Consider the following 11,140-nt stretch of genomic DNA (forward strand, 5'->3'; position numbering starts at 1 on the left):
TACATACATACATACATACGTAAAAAGATGTTTAGAAACAAATCTGACTGGGTGGTAAATTCTAAATTTTTAATCCTTCTCAAAAGCCAAGGTAGTCCACAGAGTATGAGCTGAGAAGAGTTGAGATGATGTAGTACCTTTCATAAATTCATGAAAACAATACCTGGGCTCAATTTTTAGCCGCCCATATTGTAGATGAAAAGACTTCTGGCAATTCAATCTTTTTGTGAGCGTCGTCACTGAAATCAAGGCAGCCACAATTGGATCGTTGACTTACCGATTACAGCTGCAAGTGGAAGTTTCACGATTCGTAAGGACGTGAGTTGATACGTGTTTCAGCATACGTCGGTTTGTTGGTGACACATTTCCAGTGGATAATTTCCCCAGTATAAATACCCGTTTATCGACCTAGATTCAGAAAAGTCCATTATGAATAGTGAATGTGAAGTGCCACTACGTGATTTTCATCTTAGTTGTTTAGATCATGATCATTTCAATGTCGGAACAAAATTTTATATATTTAAGGCGGTGAAATTTTCACTGACTGCCATCTTAAAATTTGATCTTCGCTTAACGAAAACCATAACATAATCACCTTCTGAAGATGTGGTCTATTTATTTTAATTTTCTAAATCATTGTTTTACTATATTTTTATCTATACATAATTATAAAATTGTTGGAAATTAACCGGGAACTGTTAGAATACTATATAATATTCCACATGGGTTTCGATTCTAAAAATATTTATGTTAATCCGATTGGAAAATGAATCAGTCTCTTGAATCCTACATACCAAGCGCTGTAATCAATACGGATGACCATTAGTCGACGGATATTTCTAAAGTTCAAGCAATGGATATTTATTGAGTGAGAGTGAGAAGAAAAAAAATCAATTTACTTACCGTTTATCTATAACTACCTGTTTGTCTTTTTATCTGTTCCTTCGATCTATTTGTATTCTTCCATTTTATTTTCACTCGCATCTCTTCTTCTCAAATTTATCTCACTCAGTATTAATATAAATCCGTGCGTTTGTGATTACACACGCACACAAACACAGACATATAGATGCACATACACACACAGACACAGACAGACAGATGCACATACACACACATACACAGAGAGACAGATGCAGATACACACACAGACTGACACACTAATATACGTGTCTATGTAAGTATGTATGTATATATATATATTCATGTACATATGAGAATATATATACACACACACACACACACATATATATATATATATATATATGTATATATATATGTGTGTGTGTGTGTGTGTGTGTACTTTGGACATATATATATATATATATATATATATATATATATATATATATATATATATACATATATATATATGTGTGTGTGTGTGTGTGTGTGTGTGTGTGTGTGTGTGTGTGTATAAATTCATCTATATATACATATAGATACAATATATATATATAAACCAGTGCGTGTGTTTATTACCGGCATAATGCCTCTCCCAAGTTTTAATTATATATATATATATATATATATATATATATATATATAGTTACGGGGGAAACAATAAAAACTTGATTATTAATACAAAACAGATTTAGAGCGATACATATTATTAGACTAAGGGAGAGACAAACATGCAATTACATAAAATAAGTGAGAAAATATGAGAGGTACGCACACAGACATAGACGTGAGTATTTGTGCATGGTAAAAATCTAATACGCAAACACATGCAGTCATAGAGGTAAACACGCCCATGCAACCATACACAACAGCGTTCATTTGACTTTCTCTGAACGTCTTATATAATTATTTATCCTCCATTACATTCATGCATCGTAGACGTAAATTCTTTTAAGATAATTAGATCCTTCATTAACCTTCGTATCTTTATTTCATTAGGTTTTGACCATTTGTTAAAGATATTAACATCTCAATTAATTTACCGGTGCTTAAACATCAAAACCACCATTTCTTCAGAAAGATTTCCCCTCTGTTTTATTGATCCTTTACAAACCAATTTACGTTGAAATTACTTTAGATTTTCATTGAAGTTTAATCCTCCTCCATATATACTTTCTGAAACGAACATTTTATACTTCAAGTAAGACTCGAAAACTGAAGGAATTTTCTAATACACACAAAATTAATTTCAGACCAAGTGATAATATAAATTTCCAGATTTAATTCTAGATGTCTTCTTCAACCTCGTAGCAACATTTCTTTTATTTATTGTCTTATACCTGTTTCAGTCATTAGACTGTGGCGATGCTGGGGCACTGCCTAGAATTTTTAGTCGAATATATCGATCCCAGTACTTATTTTTTAAGCCTGGTAACTATTCTCTTGGACTCTTTGCTGAAGCGCTAAGTTACCGGACTCAAACACACGATCACCAGTTGTTAAGTTGTAATGGAGTACAAACACAGACACATAATACACACACATACATATATACGACGGGATTCTTTTATTTTCCGCCTACCAAATACACTCAGAAGGCTTGGTTCAACCCGTAACAACAGAAGGAAGCACTTGCCCTATGGTGCCACGCAGTGAGACTGAATACGGAACCATGAGGTTGGGAAGCAAGCGCCTTACCACACAGCCAGCCTGCATAACTTTATTATTTTTTTATATACTTCGCTACGTATATTTACCGTGCTGTCGGAATTTTGGAATTTTCGGGCTAGATTTAGATCATTTTATTTCATATCCATAATTAAAACACTGTGTAACACGATTTTTGTACTTGTATTGTAACTACATTATTTACATTTGACGGATATTTGTCCTCATCTTGTTTGTTGTTAACACAATGTTTCGGCTGATATACCCTCCAGCCTTCGTCAGGTGTCTTGGGGAAATTTTGAACCTGGGTTAGTAACCCCAAGATTCCGAGTTCGATTCACGGCAGCGACCTGATTAATAATAGTAATAATAATAACAATATAATAATAGTAACATCGTTAGGAATGAGAACCCAGGTTCAAAATTTCCCCCAAGACACCTGACGAAGGCTGGAGGGTATATCAGCAGAAACGTTGTGTTAACAACAAACAAGATGAGGACAAATATCCGTCAAATGTAAATAATGTAAATAATTCCTCATCTCTTAAATATAGAACTGTTGTATTGTAACTGTTATTTTCTATTTGCTTACTCCTAGAAAGTATGGGAAAAAGGCTAATGTCTCCTTCAAACTTTGCTTTTACGATATTTATTCAACCCCAAATAATCCTAACACATGGCAAAGATACTCTGCCACTATTCTTGCTCATGATCTGAGATTCCCATATTATCAGCAACTAAAAAACGTGCTTCAGTGGTTAAAGTCAGTAACTGGTAGGTAAATATATGGTATTGAGCAGAATATTTGTTATAACGATATTCTTGCTTCAGCAACGCGGTCCTGAATCTGTGTGAAGTGTAATGGAAAATAGGTCAGACTCAAAAAAGTTTATGTCCAGGTCACAAAGGCAAAGTTTGGAGGGATTAATAGTAATTTCCTTTGACTTCTAGATAGACGCAAAAAAGAACACTAACTGACGAAAAAACAAAACAAAAAGAAAAAGAAAACATTAGTTATACACAGTTCTATATTTAAGAGATGAGGAATTAAGTACATCATTTACATTATTTACATTTGACAGATATTTGTCCTCATCTTGTTTGTTGTTAACACAATGTTTCCGCTGATATACCCTCCAGCCTTCTTCAGGTGACTTGGGGAAATTTCGAACCTGGGTTCTCATTGCTAAGGTATTTTTCGATGTTGTTATTATTATTGTTGGTGTTGTTGTTATTATTATTATTACTATTATTATTATTATTATTATTATCATTATTATTATTATTATTATCATTATTATTATTCAGGCCACTGCCTGGAATGGAACACGAAACCTTGAGGTTTGTAGCCCGCGCTCTTAACCACTAAGCCATAGGCCCGTGGCATATGGTCCACACCACTGGAAAAGGGAAAAAAGGCAATCAGCTAGCATTCCGAGTCGTATTAATAACACGCAACAAATATGCCACTGACAGATGGTATTGGTCTACATTCGTATAACTTAGCTGCTCGGGTAGAAGAACTGATAGATTTTATATCAGCTATTGAAAAACTGAATACGAAACTTAAGAGTGTGTCACATTATGACTGCACTCAAATGACTGCATCAATTAAACGATAATAGATATATATACACACACATATGTACGTGTTTGTGTGTGCATTTGTGTATGTAAATGAGCGTATGCGAGCGGGAAATATGTGGGTATGTATAAACAGGTTTTATTTTTATGTTTGCATAAATTCCTGTTTTTTTGTTTCTTATATCATTCTGCACTAACTTCACCCTGTATTATATAATTAAAATAGTTATTTTTAAAACTCAGCGAGTGTTATACAGTAGTGTATTCAGATATAAAAACTAAAATACTTAGAGAACTGATACAATTTATGTATCTTTGGTACTTGAAAATATTTTCTATGTATTAAATTTATTTAGCAAGAAGCAAACAATTGGAAGACCGAGTAAGACAGAGATTCATGTATATAGAGATGAGAGTTGTGTATATATAGTTGTATATGTATACGAGAGGAAGTGAGAGGGAAAGAGAGAGAGAGAGAGAGAGAGAGAGAGAGAAAGAGAGAGGAACACCCACTGAGAGGAGTTCAAAGAAATATAAATGCATAGACACACACATAAATTTAAATATACAAGTGTGTGTACGTATGCATATATTGTATGTGTGTGTATATGTCTATATGTGAGTTTGAATAATTATGCTTTCTATTATGCACCTGAGCATAAGCAAATCTCTGTATCAAAATGCTAGCTTCAAATACAAACGAAATTCTACGACATTATCGTATTTGCTGTCGCATTGCGTTGCGCTGCAACCAAGTGCACTCTGCTATTGCTCCGACTTCTCATTGTTACGTTCGCAAGATTTCCGAGAAAATCCTGGTGAATGATGATGCTAGCAAAATCGTTGAAATAATGTAATCACTGGCGAAATTTGCAAAACCAAACTCGCAAACATCTATACAACTCTGCTTCTATACCTGTGAACGTTTTCTTTATATTGATGTCTATAATTAATGTGTAAACAACTTTGAATATTTTGATTTCAAAATAGCATACCTTTTCTAACTCCATTTTTCATATATTGTATATTTATTCATGAAACATTTTCATTTTCTTTTTATGTATTGTGAAATTTTACGAAACATTTTTTTATATTTCTTGGTTATATGAGTTTCCTGCAATTTTGTGTCTAAGCCCTGTGTTCACTAAGTTTTGTTAACGTGTTTTATCTGAAAAATACAGAGTGATGGTAATGCGAAATTATATAAATTTTTTATGTATCGTTTTTATTTTATATATATAATATTATCATAATATAAATCCTATCTAATTTAGTGTTGATTAGCTACTCACTGCAAAATAAGCTTCAACTAAGAAATAAGAAATACGCGTTACAGAGAGTTTGATTTGCTATGCTTCACTTGGTATGTTCAAGTGCAGATTTTTAAAAAATATTCTCCAGTAATTCTTTAATCATGGACGACCCCTCTTACATTCTCTTTTCTTCACGCACATATAGTTTTGAGAGTTGTTTGGGTGAGACAGTTATACCTATTCCAAATTATTGTAATTTTAGTATATCATTAATATACATCTAAAAGGCTGATCTGCCAATTTTTTTTTATTCCAGGTTGAAGGAGACGGTTGTAACAACAATTTGTACATATCCTACTAGACAATACTTTTCACAACTGACAAGTTTGTATAATGCAGTTAGGACGTGAAGACTATTTTGAACTTTGTTATGCAATAAAGTGTTGCGTTAAACAGGGTAAAAATACTCAAAACAAATTATGAAATGCTGCACATTACTTATAGATTAACTAATATGAGGTGAGCATCTGTTTGTCATTGGCGCAAGAAGTTCATGGATTGTAGAGAGTAGGTGAGAGACGGATCACGACCTGGGAGCGAGAAGGATGTCAGAACGTGAGAGACGGATCACGGCCTGGGAGAGAGAAGGATGTCAGAACGTCTGAGTTAGTTGAGAATATTTGCAATGAAGACAGATGCATGTCTTTACAGTTGGTCGGGCATAGATTTATTCCTGAAGATTGAGCATGAGCAAAATGCGTACAAAGTTTGTGGCTAATGAGCTTCCGACCACCAACTTGCTAACCAAAACCTTGATAGAGAGGGTCATCATAACTACATCTAACCTAGGGTACTTTGATATCTCTGGTTGTACCCCAAGCTGAAGGAGTATATCACAGAAAATAGTTTTCAAGATAATGGGGTCTATGACAATGGACCTGGACACCTTCATTTTGGCAGATTTCCAAGAGAGATTCAATAACTGGCTAGAGCGTTACAAGTGCTTTGGAGTCCAGGAATACAATTTTGAAAGAGATGAGAATTTAGTACTTCTTTGAAATTATTAAATGCCTCTTCTGAAAGAGTCTGATAACTTCCGGAATGCACCTTGTTATATATCTAAATCAATGTCTTTCAATATATATCAATGGCCTAGTGGTTAGAGTGTTGGACTCACAATCACGAGATCATGGTTTCAATTCCTGGATTTGGTTGTGTGATCTTGAGTGAAATACTTTATCTCATGTTGTTCTAGGATCAATTCCCCACCCGACGCGTGGCACACGGTGAACCTGTCCAGCTAAGGTCGATTTTATGGAGAGAGGGAACTTATGTGCCGACATGAACATTTGATTGGTATAAATAATTAATTAGTGCAGGTCGTTCGGCAAGAGCTGAACGCTCATTTGGCATCTTCGACGGGAGAGTCTGCATATACATACATACATACATACATACATACATATGTATATATATGTATATATATATTTATTTATTTATTTATTTATTTATTTATGTGTTTCAGCCAAGTGGCTGCTGTCATGCTGGTGCACCACCGTGATTTTCACGTTCCTCGCATGGCTCTTCTCCCCCACCTGACATGGTCCAATCAAGAGTTTTGATGGCACATCTGGTGTATAAGAGAATTTGACATAGCTGCCCTAAACTGCGTCTCATTACGAGCCATTGGTTCGTCTGGTACCGTGGAGAGGAAAGCGTCAAGTTTTGTCTTGAAGACCTCCGTATCCATGTCTTGCATGTCTCTCAAATGTTTTGGCAGGGCATTGAAGAGCTGAGGTCCTCTGAAACCGAGGCTGCTGCAGTATCTCGTTCTTATGTGAGATGCAGTGGACGGTACCTTTGGCACCATGCAGTGGCGACCCGTGCGGGCGTTCCTGTAGTACTTGATGCCAAAGTTTGGCACCAGTCCTTCCAGTATTTTCCATATGTATATTATTACATATCTCTCCCGCCTGCGCTCCAGGGAGTAGAGACCTAGTGCCTTCAGTCGCTCCCTGTAGTTCATCTGTTGGACTGTGGCGATCTTTTTTGTATAGTGCCGCTGAATTGCCTCGAGTTCTGCTGTCCGCTTAACACTGTGTGGTGACCACAACTGAGAGCAATAGTTTAGGCGGCTCAGAACAAATGTCTTCCATAGAATCAACATGACTTTTTGATCCCTTGTACGGAAAGTCCTCAGTATCCACCCCGCCAGTTGTCTGCACCTTGCTGTCAACTTGACAATGTGCATGTGAAATGATGCATCACTACACATGTTGATGCCCAGATCTCTCACTGTTTGTGGTTCTGGGATTGCAGTACCTCCAGGCCCTGTGTATTCCAGTTGGGAGGTACTTGTGGTCTTGTAGCGCAGTACTTGAAATTTTTTTGCATTGGACTGCATATTATTTTGCTCTGCCCTCTCATATATTGCATTTAGGTCATTCTGCAGGTTTACAATATCATCAGGATTTTTTATTGCCTGAGATATCTTTGTGTCATCAGCATAGCTAGTGACAGTGGCTCTCCGAGTGACCGTGGGCATGTCCAGAAGAGCCACTATGAACAGTAGTGGCCCCAGAACAGTTCCCTGTGGAACACCGCTCAATATTTGTGTTTCCCTAGATAGTTCTCCATTGGCTGCAACTGTCTGACTTCTACCATTCATGAAGTAATGCAGCCACTCTCCTAATTTACCAGCTATGCCAAGGTTTCGCAGCTTGTGACATATCAAGCCATGATCAACTTTGTCAAAAGCTTTTGCAAAGTCGAGATATATCACATCAACATTTGAATGGTCAAGTAGCTGCTTCAGGACCCAGTCATAATGCTGCAAGAGCTGCGTGAGGCAGCTTCTACCTGGACGGAAACCATGCTGGGTCTCATTCAGCAAGTCATTTTCTTCTAGGAACGCAATCAATCTCCTTCTGACAATTCGTTCCATGACTTTGCTAATATGTGAAGTCAGAGAGATGGGCCTGTAGTTTCCAGCCTCTGCTCTGCTTCCACCTTTATGGATAGGACATATGGTGCCTTCCTTCAGGTTTTTGGGAAGTTTACCATTTGCAAGGAAACTCTGGAAGAGTATCCGGAGTGGTCCTGCTAATCCTTGTTTACACGACTTTAAGAGGACAGCTGGGAAACCATCGGGGCCAGTTGCCGAATTTGAGCTCATTTCATTTATGGCAGCTATCACATCTTCCTCTTCAATGTCGATGTAGGTAATGGATGCAGTCCCCTTCTGCTGAGTGCTATTGTCAAAGAAATCAGCTGGGTTCTTTATCTGCATGTGACTCAGAGGAGAGGTGAAGACACTCTTGAATTGTGTACTGAGCACTTCACTTATCCATGTGGGATCTGCAGTCAGTGAGCCATTAGGTAGGAACAGGGGTCCTATCTTATACTGCACCGTAGCAGTCTCCTTTGCAAATCTATAGAAAGCCTTGGGGTTTGTTTTTATGCTTTCTACTGCTCTCTTTTCCTTCTCTGCTCTCTCCTTTTCATGGGAGAGTTTAATTTTGTTTTCTATTTCTAACAGTGTTAGTTTTAATTTAGCCCTTTTCCTATCCTCCAGTTCTCTATTTAACTGGTTTGAGACCTTTGTTCTGTGTCTCATAAGGATTTTCCTGTCTCTAGGAATTCTATTGGCATGTTTGCTGGTCTTTCTATATGGCACGTATTTGGTGCATATGTCTTGTATGGTTGACATAAAATGACTTAGTTTGAGGTCATTGTCTTGTATAGAAAGGCTGTCATGCCAGTTTTGATTTCGAATCTCTCTGCGAGTTGACTTCCAGTCCGCCCCGTGGAAATTCAGGTTGGATATTGCTTGAGACCTCCTGGTGGGGTGGGTGTCAGTGGGCTGTCTAGGACCATACATAGTTAATTCTATAATGTTATGATCTGAGAGAGATGTGGGCGTTATTTTCACATTATGGATTAGGCTCACATTGTTTGTGAAGCAGAGATCCAAAATATTGCTTCCCCTGGTTGGTTGGAGTATCACTTGTTCCATGAACAGCATGTTGGATAGTTCTAGCAGTGATTTTATATATATATATATATATATATATATACATACATGTGTATATATATTTATATATATATATATATATATATATATATATATATATATATATATATATATATATATATATATATATATATATATATATATATATATATATATTTATATACATATATATATATATATATATATATATATATATATATATATATATATATGGGTGTGTGTGTGTGTGTATGTGTGTGTGTGAGTGTGTGTGTGTGTATTCAGACATACATTCATTCATGCATACATACATACATACATACATACATACATACATACGTACATGTATATACATATTTTCATGATTCTGGATGATAATATTTTGCCAATCGAACACGCAACATACTATATATTTACTCTTCAATTCAGCTCTGTTAGTATTATTGTCTTTTTTTTCATCATCAAAGCTCTCTCGTTACGCCTTCTGTCACCTCTTGTGTAACTCTTAAACCATACTGACTCCCCTTGTTCTATTTGTTTAATTTTTTCTATTTGAAAAAAAAAATAGGGACAGGATATACACTGTATATATATATATATATATATTTATATATATATATGCATTGTAAAGCGACCTGTAACCAAGAATTTACAGTCAATACTGGGTTCCAAAATCCTTAATTATAGAGCGTAAACAGGACATCAGATCATGGGTTTGGTAAATATGCAATATTCGAGTCAATTCAGACCATCAAAATATAGAGAAATCATATCCAGTGTTATAATTTATATAACACATACAGTCTTTTAAATTATCGGCAGCGATCGAGTGGCGGTACACAGTTAGAGTATAGTAGCTGTTTGTAATTTGAAGATAGAGATGCCAGAAGCACGACCTTTCCTACGCTCACAGTTATTCCCGTGCATATACAATGCAGGGAAGTGTAGAAAAAGAAAGAAAAACTAATGATTTGCACTGATATATTTGACGGTCGACTACAGATACGCCAGAAAAACGACGTTAGCCTCAGCGATAATGACAATGATAAAAATAATTATTATTTTAATGACAAGTATATCGACTAGTTTACAAGCAGCTACTGTCATAAATCACAGGTAAAGCAAACAAGTGGTAAGTTCATTGACAAGCTTATAGAGCCAGCTTCAAAGGTTCAGCTCCCTGATAATATATGTGTTTTGTGGTGGATGATATGTAATACATCCTCCATGATCACTGTATGACTCACACGCACTAACATCCCATGTCATAATCATTTACACTCACGTACACTCAAACATACAACGCCCAATCAAAATATCTACACACATGTAAGCATATACCAGCACACAGATTCATCCACCCACACAAACGTACTCAGGAACATGCATATACGTTTATATCTAGGCGTGATTATCATACATACACACATCATCGAATTCCTACGCATTATTACCTTACGGCAACTGATCGCTTCTAAATTACACTGCTTGTAGATATTGAGGGCACGGATGTCTCGCTGTCACACGTAGATTATCGAAAAACATTATGTAAGACTATCCATTCTTGTATATTAATAGGCCTATTCGGTCCGCATTCGTAGATGATGCACAGGATGTATTATCCAGTTAATTGATCCCGGCGTTGTGCATACGTCGGGTTGTTTTCCTACTGGTGTGCGCCTTTCGTAATCTACCAGCACGTAAATCGTTGTTCTTAGTA

The 11,140-nt window shown here is 36.2% G+C and overlaps 1 protein-coding gene across 3 annotated transcripts in view; it reads left to right on the plus strand.

The window, feature by feature from the left end:
* The window catches only part of LOC106884218 (neuronal acetylcholine receptor subunit alpha-10), a 1,150,118-nt gene that overhangs the window by 26,835 nt on the left and 1,112,143 nt on the right, over nucleotides 1-11,140 (plus strand). The gene's annotated exons all lie outside the window — the stretch shown is intronic.

Source organism: Octopus bimaculoides, chromosome 3, assembly GCF_046866305.1.
Source record: "Octopus bimaculoides isolate indiv1 chromosome 3, ASM4686630v1, whole genome shotgun sequence".
Lineage (NCBI taxonomy): Eukaryota > Metazoa > Mollusca > Cephalopoda > Octopoda > Octopodidae > Octopus > Octopus bimaculoides.